Source organism: Ambystoma mexicanum, chromosome 5p (genome assembly GCF_040938575.1).
Source record: "Ambystoma mexicanum isolate Mex_15411 chromosome 5p, UKY_AmexF1_1, whole genome shotgun sequence".
NCBI lineage: Eukaryota > Metazoa > Chordata > Amphibia > Caudata > Ambystomatidae > Ambystoma > Ambystoma mexicanum.
This window is the reverse complement of record NC_090930.1, coordinates 271,658,733-271,668,313: the sequence shown is the minus strand read 5'-3', so window position 1 is coordinate 271,668,313 and position 9,581 is coordinate 271,658,733.

Here is a 9,581-nt window from a genome sequence, read left to right as displayed (position 1 = left end):
ACCCTATCATCTACCTCTCCCTTGTCCTTATTTGATCCTACCACCACCGTCACTCTGCTTTTAAGTCGCATTGTTCTTATACCGGAACTGTGGAGAATCTCTCTCAGCACAAAAAGTAACGTGCAGCATAAGGCACGGTTAACAGAACTTTCCATATGTGTATACACGTATCACTCGAACACCTTTGAACTGCTTCCTCATTGGCCTACGCCTCCCCACAATTTATATGCCCGCTGAGTGGCATTATTATAAGTACTCGTTCTACAATGTTTTGTTTCTATAATTTGCAAACCAACTGATGTACATGCCCAGACTGTTGTTTTGCCACTACACTCTGAATCTAGTGTCTAGACTGTTGCACCGCCACTACTCCTGATTGGTGTACCGCCATTATATGCCTTTGACTACTCGCTGGCCTCTAGGGCCCAGATCGCTTTTCCCCTTCTCAGCCTGCATTGACAACTCTTTACTATGTGCCCTATACCTATGTACTAGCCATTGAAGCTTATTGAATGTTCCATATGAGGCTAGCCTACTTTCATTGTGTTCTATGCCTCATTGTCTTCTATGCAACTCATGGGACTAGCCCTCTGCACCCTATTGATTGTGTCTCATAGTACTAGTCAAATTATCATTGTGATTTATGCCCAGGGGACTAGCCCTCTGCACCCTATTGATTGTGTCTCATGGGACTAGTCTAATTATCATTGTGATTTATGCCCAGGGGACTAGCCCTCTGCACCCTATTGATTGTGTCTCATGGGGCTAGTCTAATTATCATTGTGATTTATGCCCAGGGGACTAGCCCTCTGCACCCTATTGATTGTGTCTCATGGGACTAGTCTAATTATCATTGTGCTTTAAGCCTAGGGGACTAGCCCTCTGCACTATATTGAATGTGCCATATGGACTAGCCTACTTATCATTGTGTCCTATGCCTCATGGGACTAGCCTTCTGCACCATATTGAATGTGCCATATGGACTAGCCTACTCATCATTGTGTTCTATGCCTTATGGGAATAGCCCTCTGCACCCTACTGATTGTGTTTTATGGGACCAGTCTAACTATCATTGTGTTTTATGCCTAGGGGACTAGCCTTCTGCACCATATTGAATGTGCCATATGGGACTAACCTATTTACCATTGTGTCCTATGCCTCATGGGACTAACCCTCTGTACCCTATTGATTGGGTCTTATGGGATTAGTCTAATTATCACTGTGCTTTATGCTTAAGGGACCAGCCTACTGCTGAATACTATCGCCTATAGCTATATCTAACTCTTTAATACTGCCAGCCTTTACCTGCATTATCTAGCATTAATATAATGTTCATTGTATGATAACAATACCTTGCTACCCTAGAGATTCCTTAACTCAAATGCAGCTGGGCTATGCACTGTTCAAGTTTCTGCTTAGTTTGATCAGTTTATTGACTTAACCTAGTTTGTACTACTGTACATGCCTGAACTATTAATTTAGTCTATGCTTACACTGTTTACTATCATCCTTCACCTGACTGCCCTTAGGTTGATAATGTATCCTATGAACACACACCCCGTAGATATGTCCACTAAAATCCCAAAATGTACTTCTAGACTGGACGTGACCTCCCCAAACATGAAAAAGACCCTAGGAAATGAACCTACTTCTAAACTCATTATAACTAACATTCCATGTGACCTTACACAAAGGAACTCCAAGCTACACTCAAGATTACCGAAGATTTTCGAACTGCCTGCTAGATACCTTACTACTTGTGATCATAATAGGAATCATCACAAGGATACTGTAAAACTAAACTACTCCTCTGTAAATGCTGCTACCAACCACAAAGACAAAACAGACAAACACTACAAACTACATACTAGCCCATCCAAACACAATAGATCTGCCTTACCCAGCCCTACCCTGAAAGGAGCACTTATTAATGCCAGGTCATTAATAGCCCATGCCACAGAAATTGCAGACATCATAGAAATAGACAACCACGACTTATTAGCTATTACCGAAACTTGGTTACACCAAGCGGCTGGCCCAGCCCTGATGCTCGCTGTTCCCACTAATTACACCATTTTCAGGGAAGACAGAACTAACTCCCGTGGAGGAGGCCCAGCACTCATCGCCAAAACTGATTTGTCAATCAGAATAGAAACACCACTGCACACCAAATCTCGTGAGTTTCTGTCAAGCTCCTAACTTCCAACTCACAAGCTTTTAACATACACCTTATCTATAGGCCACCAGGACCCATTGGTTCTTTTGAAGAGGACATCTCTATGATACTCTCAGATAATTTAAAAAACACATCTCAAGCCATTCTATTAGGAGACCTGAACCTGGGCTTCAATGATCCCAAAGACACACTAGCCACAAACATTGCCAATGCCCTATCGGAGCTCGGCTATACCCAAAGAGTGACACAGCCTACCCATGAGAAAGGCTGAACACTTGACTGGGTGGCTGACCATAAATGCAACACAACTATTACATCCATCAGTCCACAAGTCTGGACAGAACACGCTCTTATAGCCTTCTCTATAGATGTTAAAATCCCCAGACACCAACAGAATAGTATAGCACCTCCAACGCTAACAAGGAACAAAAAAAACATAACCACAGCACCGTTATTACCGCTAATTCTACCTACCCTAAACTCACTGCCCGACAATCTTGATCTCTCATCTCTTGTCAACGAATTCAACACCATTATGGCCAATGCCCTTGAGAATATTGCCCCGCTAAAATTGAGAAACAGCAAACCTAGAGCACATCTAAATGCCTGGTTTACTCCCTATTTGAAAGTAATAAGGCTAGAAAAACGAAGGCTAGAAAAACGTAAGTGTGAATCCTCCTGGAGACTAGCACCTTGAGAGGCAAATAAAGCTACCCTTACCGAGATATCTAGAAAATACAAATATGAAATAAAGCAAGCAAAAAAAGAAAGCTTTGACACTGGAATAATGCAAGCTAAATCAGGAACCAAGGAGCTCTTTACAATCCTAAAGGAGTTAGAGAACCCTATCCCAGTACCTGATAACTGTGTCAAAAACAAGGCATGCTGTTCTGACATCCAGAAAGCCCTTGGCTACAAAATTGCCACCCTCCAAGCCAAAATTGATAAGAAAAAACTAAACCTACCTCCCACAACCACCCAAACTAACATACCCTGTACTACAGCCAAACCTGAACTAAGATTCAACTTCACTAAAGTGGAGGTTGAAAAAATAATCCTATCACTTAAACCATCGAACTGTTGAGGCGATAACTGCCCGGTGCAAATAATAAAAGATGCTGCCAGAGACCAATCACCATTTATCTCAAAACTCATCAACTCCTCATTCTCATCAGGTATTACACCAAGTAATCTTAAGGAATCCTGGGTCCTCCCCCTCCTCAAGAAGCAATCACTAGACCCAGCCATACCAAACTGGCCTGCCGCCTGCTCCAAAGGCAATACCGTCTCTCTGTTCTCACCAAGAAGAGAGCCCTTATCCAAGCCCGCATCTCTGCGGCATCTAACAACTCGGCTGAACTCTTTAAAATCTGCAAGGAGCTTGCCAACCCTGCTGCAGTCTCTACCTCTCCTGTCCCCTCCCAGGCCCTCTGCACTGCACTGGCCTCCCACTTCATCTCTAAAACGCAGGACATCCTGTCCTCACTCTCCTCCTATCACCTACCCCCCTCTCTTCCTTGCTCTTCCTCTGGCCCTTCTGCAGCCACCCCTCCTCCCTCCTTCTCTGCCTTTCCCCTTTTTTCTGCTGACGAGGTTTCCAGACAAGTCCGATCTATGAAAGTCTCGTCTAAACAGATTCACCCCTGTTCCTCCAAAACTATCAAGGACCACATCGACTCCCTGGCTCCTGCCCTGGCTGACTTTTGCAACCACTCCTTCGCCTCTGGAGTCTTCCCATCCCCCCTCAAGCACTCCCTTGTGCACCCTCTCCTTAAGAAACCCTCTGCCGACCCCTCCTGTACGGCTAACTATCGCCCAATCTCCATCACTCCCTTCCTGGGCAAGCTCCTGGAGAAACTGGCCATCTCCCAGCTTAACCTCCATGCTGAAGCTGTTGATAGTCTCCATGACCATCAATCTGGCTTCAGAGCGGCCAGAAGCACGGAAACTGCTCTCCTGAACATCCGTGAGGACCTGCTCTTGAACCTCGACTCCAACACTCCGTGTGTTCTCATTCTGCTCGATCTCTCTTCTGCCTTTGACACTGTCAACCATGCCATCCTGCTCAACCGTCTCCATGATAACCTGGGTATCACTGGTCAGGCTCTGGCGTGGCTGACCTCTTTCCTTTCCAATCGACCCTCCCAGGTCCAACTTGGGTCCTTCCTCTCTGACATCTTTTTCTCCACCCGTGGCGTTCCCCAGGGATCTAATCTCTCTCCCTGGCTGTTCAACCAGTATCTGGCACTCCTTGCCCACCGCATCGCCGCCCTCTGCCCCAACTTTCAGTGCTATGCGGACGATACCCAGCTCATTTTCAGGCTACCCTCGGCCTCCTCCTCTCCCTCCCTCATCTCTGACTGTCTGCCTGCTATCCAGGAATGGTGTGCTGCCAATGACCTCTGCCTTAATGCTAGTAAGACTGAGATCCTACTCATCGGCACACCCACTCCCTCCTTCCCTGCAGCTCTCTGGCCGGCCTCTCTTGGCCCTCTTCCTGCTCCTACCTGCAAGGCAAAAAACCTCGGGGTCATCTTCGACTCCACACTCTCCTTCTCTCCTCATATATCTGACGTCTCTAAGAAGTCACATTACCAGCTGCACCTCCTCAGAGGTATTCCTCCCTTCCTCTCCTTCCCCCAGAAGCTCACTGTCTCCCGAGCCCTGGTTCTCTCAAAGCTGGACTACTGTAACAGCCTCTATCTTAATCTGCCTGCCTCCACTCTCCGCCCTCTGCAACTCATCCAGAACAGAACTGCGAGACTTGTCCTTGGCCTCAAGCCCAGGGACCGTATCTCTCCAGGACTGAAATCTCTACACTGGCTCCCAGTGGCTGCGAGGATTAAGTTCAAAACCCTCTGCATTGTCCACAAGGCCTTCTGGAGCCTGGGGCCTAAATACCTTCAACTCTCTCTTCCTAAATATCTTCCTTCCCGAGCCCTAGGCACATCCGTCTCCAACTCCCTCAGGGTCAGCCGCTTCTCGAAGCAACGAGCTGGGGGTAGATCTCTCTCCCCGGCAGGGGCCTCCCTCTGGAACAGCCTTCCTGCCTCCCAGAAACTTGAGGAGAGCCATCTCCGGTTCCAGAAGCACCTCAAAACCTTCCTCTTCACTTCTGCTTTCTCTCTCCCTCTCCCCTGCTAAATTCTTCACCTAAACTGCACTGATTCTGCAACTGGGCCACTCTCACCAACCTCGGTCCTGGGCCCAGTCACTCTTCACTTGCACTGCCTCCCTGGCAACCCCTGCACTGCGGGACTGTCTCTGTATCCCTACGCCCCCCCCCAGCACTTGTCTGCACTTACCTTGCACTTGCCACCAGCTGGCCCTGTTTATTTATTATTTTATTTCTATTCTTATTTGTACTGCACTCCCCCCCCTTCCCCTTGCACTTTTTCCCTTCCCCCTACCCCTGCACTTGCGCGGTCTGAATGACACCTGGCCTAGTAGGATCGTTGTCTGTCTTCCCCTTGTTCCCCCCTCCCTGCCTCGTCGCGCCTTGAAACACTTGTGTATAGGCGCGTTACAAATGCCATATCATCATATCATCATACCCACAAACTATAGGCCCATCACCACGGTGCCTTTCTTACTAAAGATTTTAAATAGAGTGGCCTACTTACAGATCCAGAAATTCCTGGAACTGCACCAACTGCTAGGCTCGCGGCAATCAGGTTTCTGACCATAGCATGGAACTGAAACAGCACTTATTGACCTTAACACTCAGGTTGACGAGCTGAGAGACCAAGAAAAAACTGCCCTGCTTCTCCTTCTGGATCTCTCTGCGGCATTCGACCTGGTGGATCATAAAGTGCTCTGCAACCACCTAGAGTCTGCAGCACATTTCTCACCCTAGGCTATAGCATGGATCAAATCCTTCTTAAGTGAAAGAACCATGAGGGTCTTCTCCACCTCAGCTGCTGCAGACCCTCCTCCCATTACGTGTGGTGTATCCCAGGGATCATGTGTTTCCCCTACCATGCATAACATCTTTACTAAGCCCCTGTTGGATTTTTTGGACCGCCTGGGTGTCACCTACACTAACTATGCAGATGACACCCAGATTCTCATCCCACTTTCTGGGGATTACAAACAGGATTTGGACTTGGTGAATAGGGTATACCTCATCATCCAGGCATGGATGGCACGCCATGGTCTATGCCTGAATGATGACAAAACGGAACTCATCATTCTGGGGACCACACTGAACATCAAGAAACCTAGCCAAGACTACACAACCTTTGTCATAGACAGCCATACAATTAAAGTTGCCAAGGAGGTAAAAACACTAGGTTTTTACCTCAACTCCTGTCTCACCTTGGCAAAGCAAGTAAATGATGTGGCATCCTCCACAGCTTATACTTGTAAATTGCTCAGAGCAGCTAGACCTTACCTCTCTACAAATAGTTGCACCACGTTGGCAAGGGCACTCATGCTGTCCAAACTGGATTATTGCAACACCCTCTATTTGGGGTCTAATAAATACATCACGCAAAAAATCCAAATACTGCAAAACAATGCCCTTTGAGCGGCACTAGGAATCGCCAAGAGAGCTCAGATATCAACGACTAGAAGACAATCCAACTGGCTCTCCACAGTCGACAAAATTAAACTCAAAACCGCTTCTCTAACATTCAAGTGTCTCAACAACCTAGCACCAAGCTACCTAACAGAGAGATTTAAAAGAAGAGTTACATCTAGACCCACAAGAGGTGCCTATATGAACTGCCTATCAGTTTCCCCGTTCAAAATGACCACTACTGGAGGAAATAGCTTCCCAGTCAAAGCTGCCCAATTGTGGAACGCCCTCCCACCCGCACTAAGGACGGACCAATCATATCCACATTTTCGAACAAATATGATTAAGTGGCTTAAAGAAAATGACCTATAATCCAGTCCCATGACCCAGTTGACCTAGCAAACAAATTTGACTTTTGACCTTCGTGCGCAACCCGCACCTGAACTGCATTTGGACTACCTACTGTATTGAATCTTCATTTGTAATTCATATGTATTACTTGCTGTACTCATACTAATCTGCATTCTGTCTATGTAACATGTAACCTATAAGTAACTTGTAAGCCTAAAGTATTCTTGCTCCCTGATACCTTCGGGTCTGGTGCGCACTACAAATAAAACAAACAAACAAACAAACTTAACCTGTCAATGTTTCATATGGGTCTTCTGATGATAAAATGCTGCCCAAAAACTAAACTTAAAGTGAAAGGTGTCAACCAAATTGAACATTTTGAAAGGTCATACTAGCAATTTATTGATGTAAAAAAAGGTCTGACATGGCAAATTGATGTCACTTAAAAGCAGGGCCGGAGCAACTAACAATCCATTGGAGCTGCTATTGACCATAAAGGACGCAGATTACACTTTTCCTGCGGCACACTTGTGCTCCAAAGGGCCACGTGTGATCCGGCCAAGCTGTACTGCCCTGCAGTTTTAGGATTTGCTCACTGGCTGTTTCCTTTCCCCTCGTTGGACAGCCTGAGATTGACTAGTGGGCAGACTTTGGAAGGTTGACTTTCTGGGATATGTGTGTGTGTTACCTTATGTTGATTTATATCATGCATCGCTGTCATTGTTATGGTCTCCAGGTGCTCCTGTGGTTTTGAACTGGAAAGCAGGTGGGTTGGTTAGGGAAGAAAAGGGGAAAAGACAGGTATTGTGCTTGGCTGTTGATATGTGTAGAACCAGGAGTAACTGGGGTCTGTACAGGTGTGTTTTCTAGGTGTGTTTGGTTGTGTATACCGGAGGCGTAATGTTGCCAAATAGGAGACATGACTTGCTGGGCGGTTGAGCTAGTCGGCAGAGTTTGTGAGTTGGTTTGAGAGTTGTGCTGTTTGGAGTCTTTTAGTGAGCAGGTTTTCTCTAACTATCTGAGCCATGTATGGTTAGTGTGTGGTGAGTGATGGTTGTTGAGTAGGACATTTTTAGTAGGTTTTGAGGTATCTAGTTGTTGATAGCCACTGGGCACAGTGCAACTATGAGATTTGTGTTTGTTGGGGCAGCCACCTTCACACAGGCATGAGGAGTGCGTAGCTTCTGAACATAGTGTGGTAATGTTGGGATTGTCTGGGTGTGTAAAATAGGATACAGAAAAACTGATATTGCAGAGATTGTTTTGGATATGCATATCTGTCTTGAGCCATGCGTTTGTCTTGACACACTGGGGTATATTGCTTGCTGCATCAAATTATATGGGTCCTCTCAATCTACTATTATAAGTACTTAGGTTTGAAATACACATGGAACTGGCTTCAGCTTTGTGTAGAAGAGATATGCACGCAAGAGTGGTGATCGGTTTATGGTTGTTATTAGTCCCCCTTTACAAGCAATGTTGAATAACCAACTTTGTAACCGTTTCGGAATAATCAGATGTTCGTCAGCTTAGGAATTGAATTCCATATTTTGGCCATGAGAAAAGAGATCCATTCCTCCAGATTTTGTTTTATCATAATGCCTTGTTTCTATGAGCAATTCAGTGTTTGATCTCAGATTTCTTCTTTGCTGGTATTTGGTGATTTCTGATTGAAGGAAAGTAGCTCCCTGCCCGTGTAATGCTCTATGGGTAAAACATGCAACAGAAACAATGAGAGATAACCCACCAACGTTTATTCAAATGAGAGCCTGTAAGTGGGATCAAACACATGCTACAAGGCACAAAAACTAGGGCTCACTTGAATGGCAGTTTTTTAAGGAACTGTTAGAAGCCTAAATAGACAGGCAAATTAAACTATTCAACACAATAATTTAGAAAATGCATTCTTTGTTAATTTACTGAATATAGAAAACAAAAAAACATTAGGGCAGTCTGAACACTACTCATATGAAAATTAACTTCAATGAAGCTGAATAACTTTCCGGTCTAATGCACATTCAACCATACCACATCAAAGAGGGAGGCATGGCATGCATAACCCCAAGAAAAACTAAAGAACACCACCTGTGTATGCGTACCAAACAAGTGACAAAGAAAGGGAATGATAACTCTGGAAACAACTAAATATATTGCAAACAAAACAAACATAATTGGAGATATATCCTGAAGTTATATTCCACATTGAGCTACACCTGAGTGTCAGCTCATGCACCAAACAAAATATTAGCTATGCAATAACTTAGTACAATTCGCAGTCACCAGAGGATGTAATGCTCAAACTCTTTAGAATATACTTATAGAGTGAGAAACTGATACATTAAAAAAAGAGATTATAAAGAGAGAGACGCCAACTCGAGTTTCGACTGTGAAAAAGGCCATTATTTCTAAAAATGTGCCCCAGTCTTCTTCAGGGCATAGACAACAAGTGGATCTCATGGGGCAGCCTCAAGGAGGAGAAAATAAAAAAAAAACACTAGTGAATTCCTTCATAGGAATTCATGGGGTGCAATATAG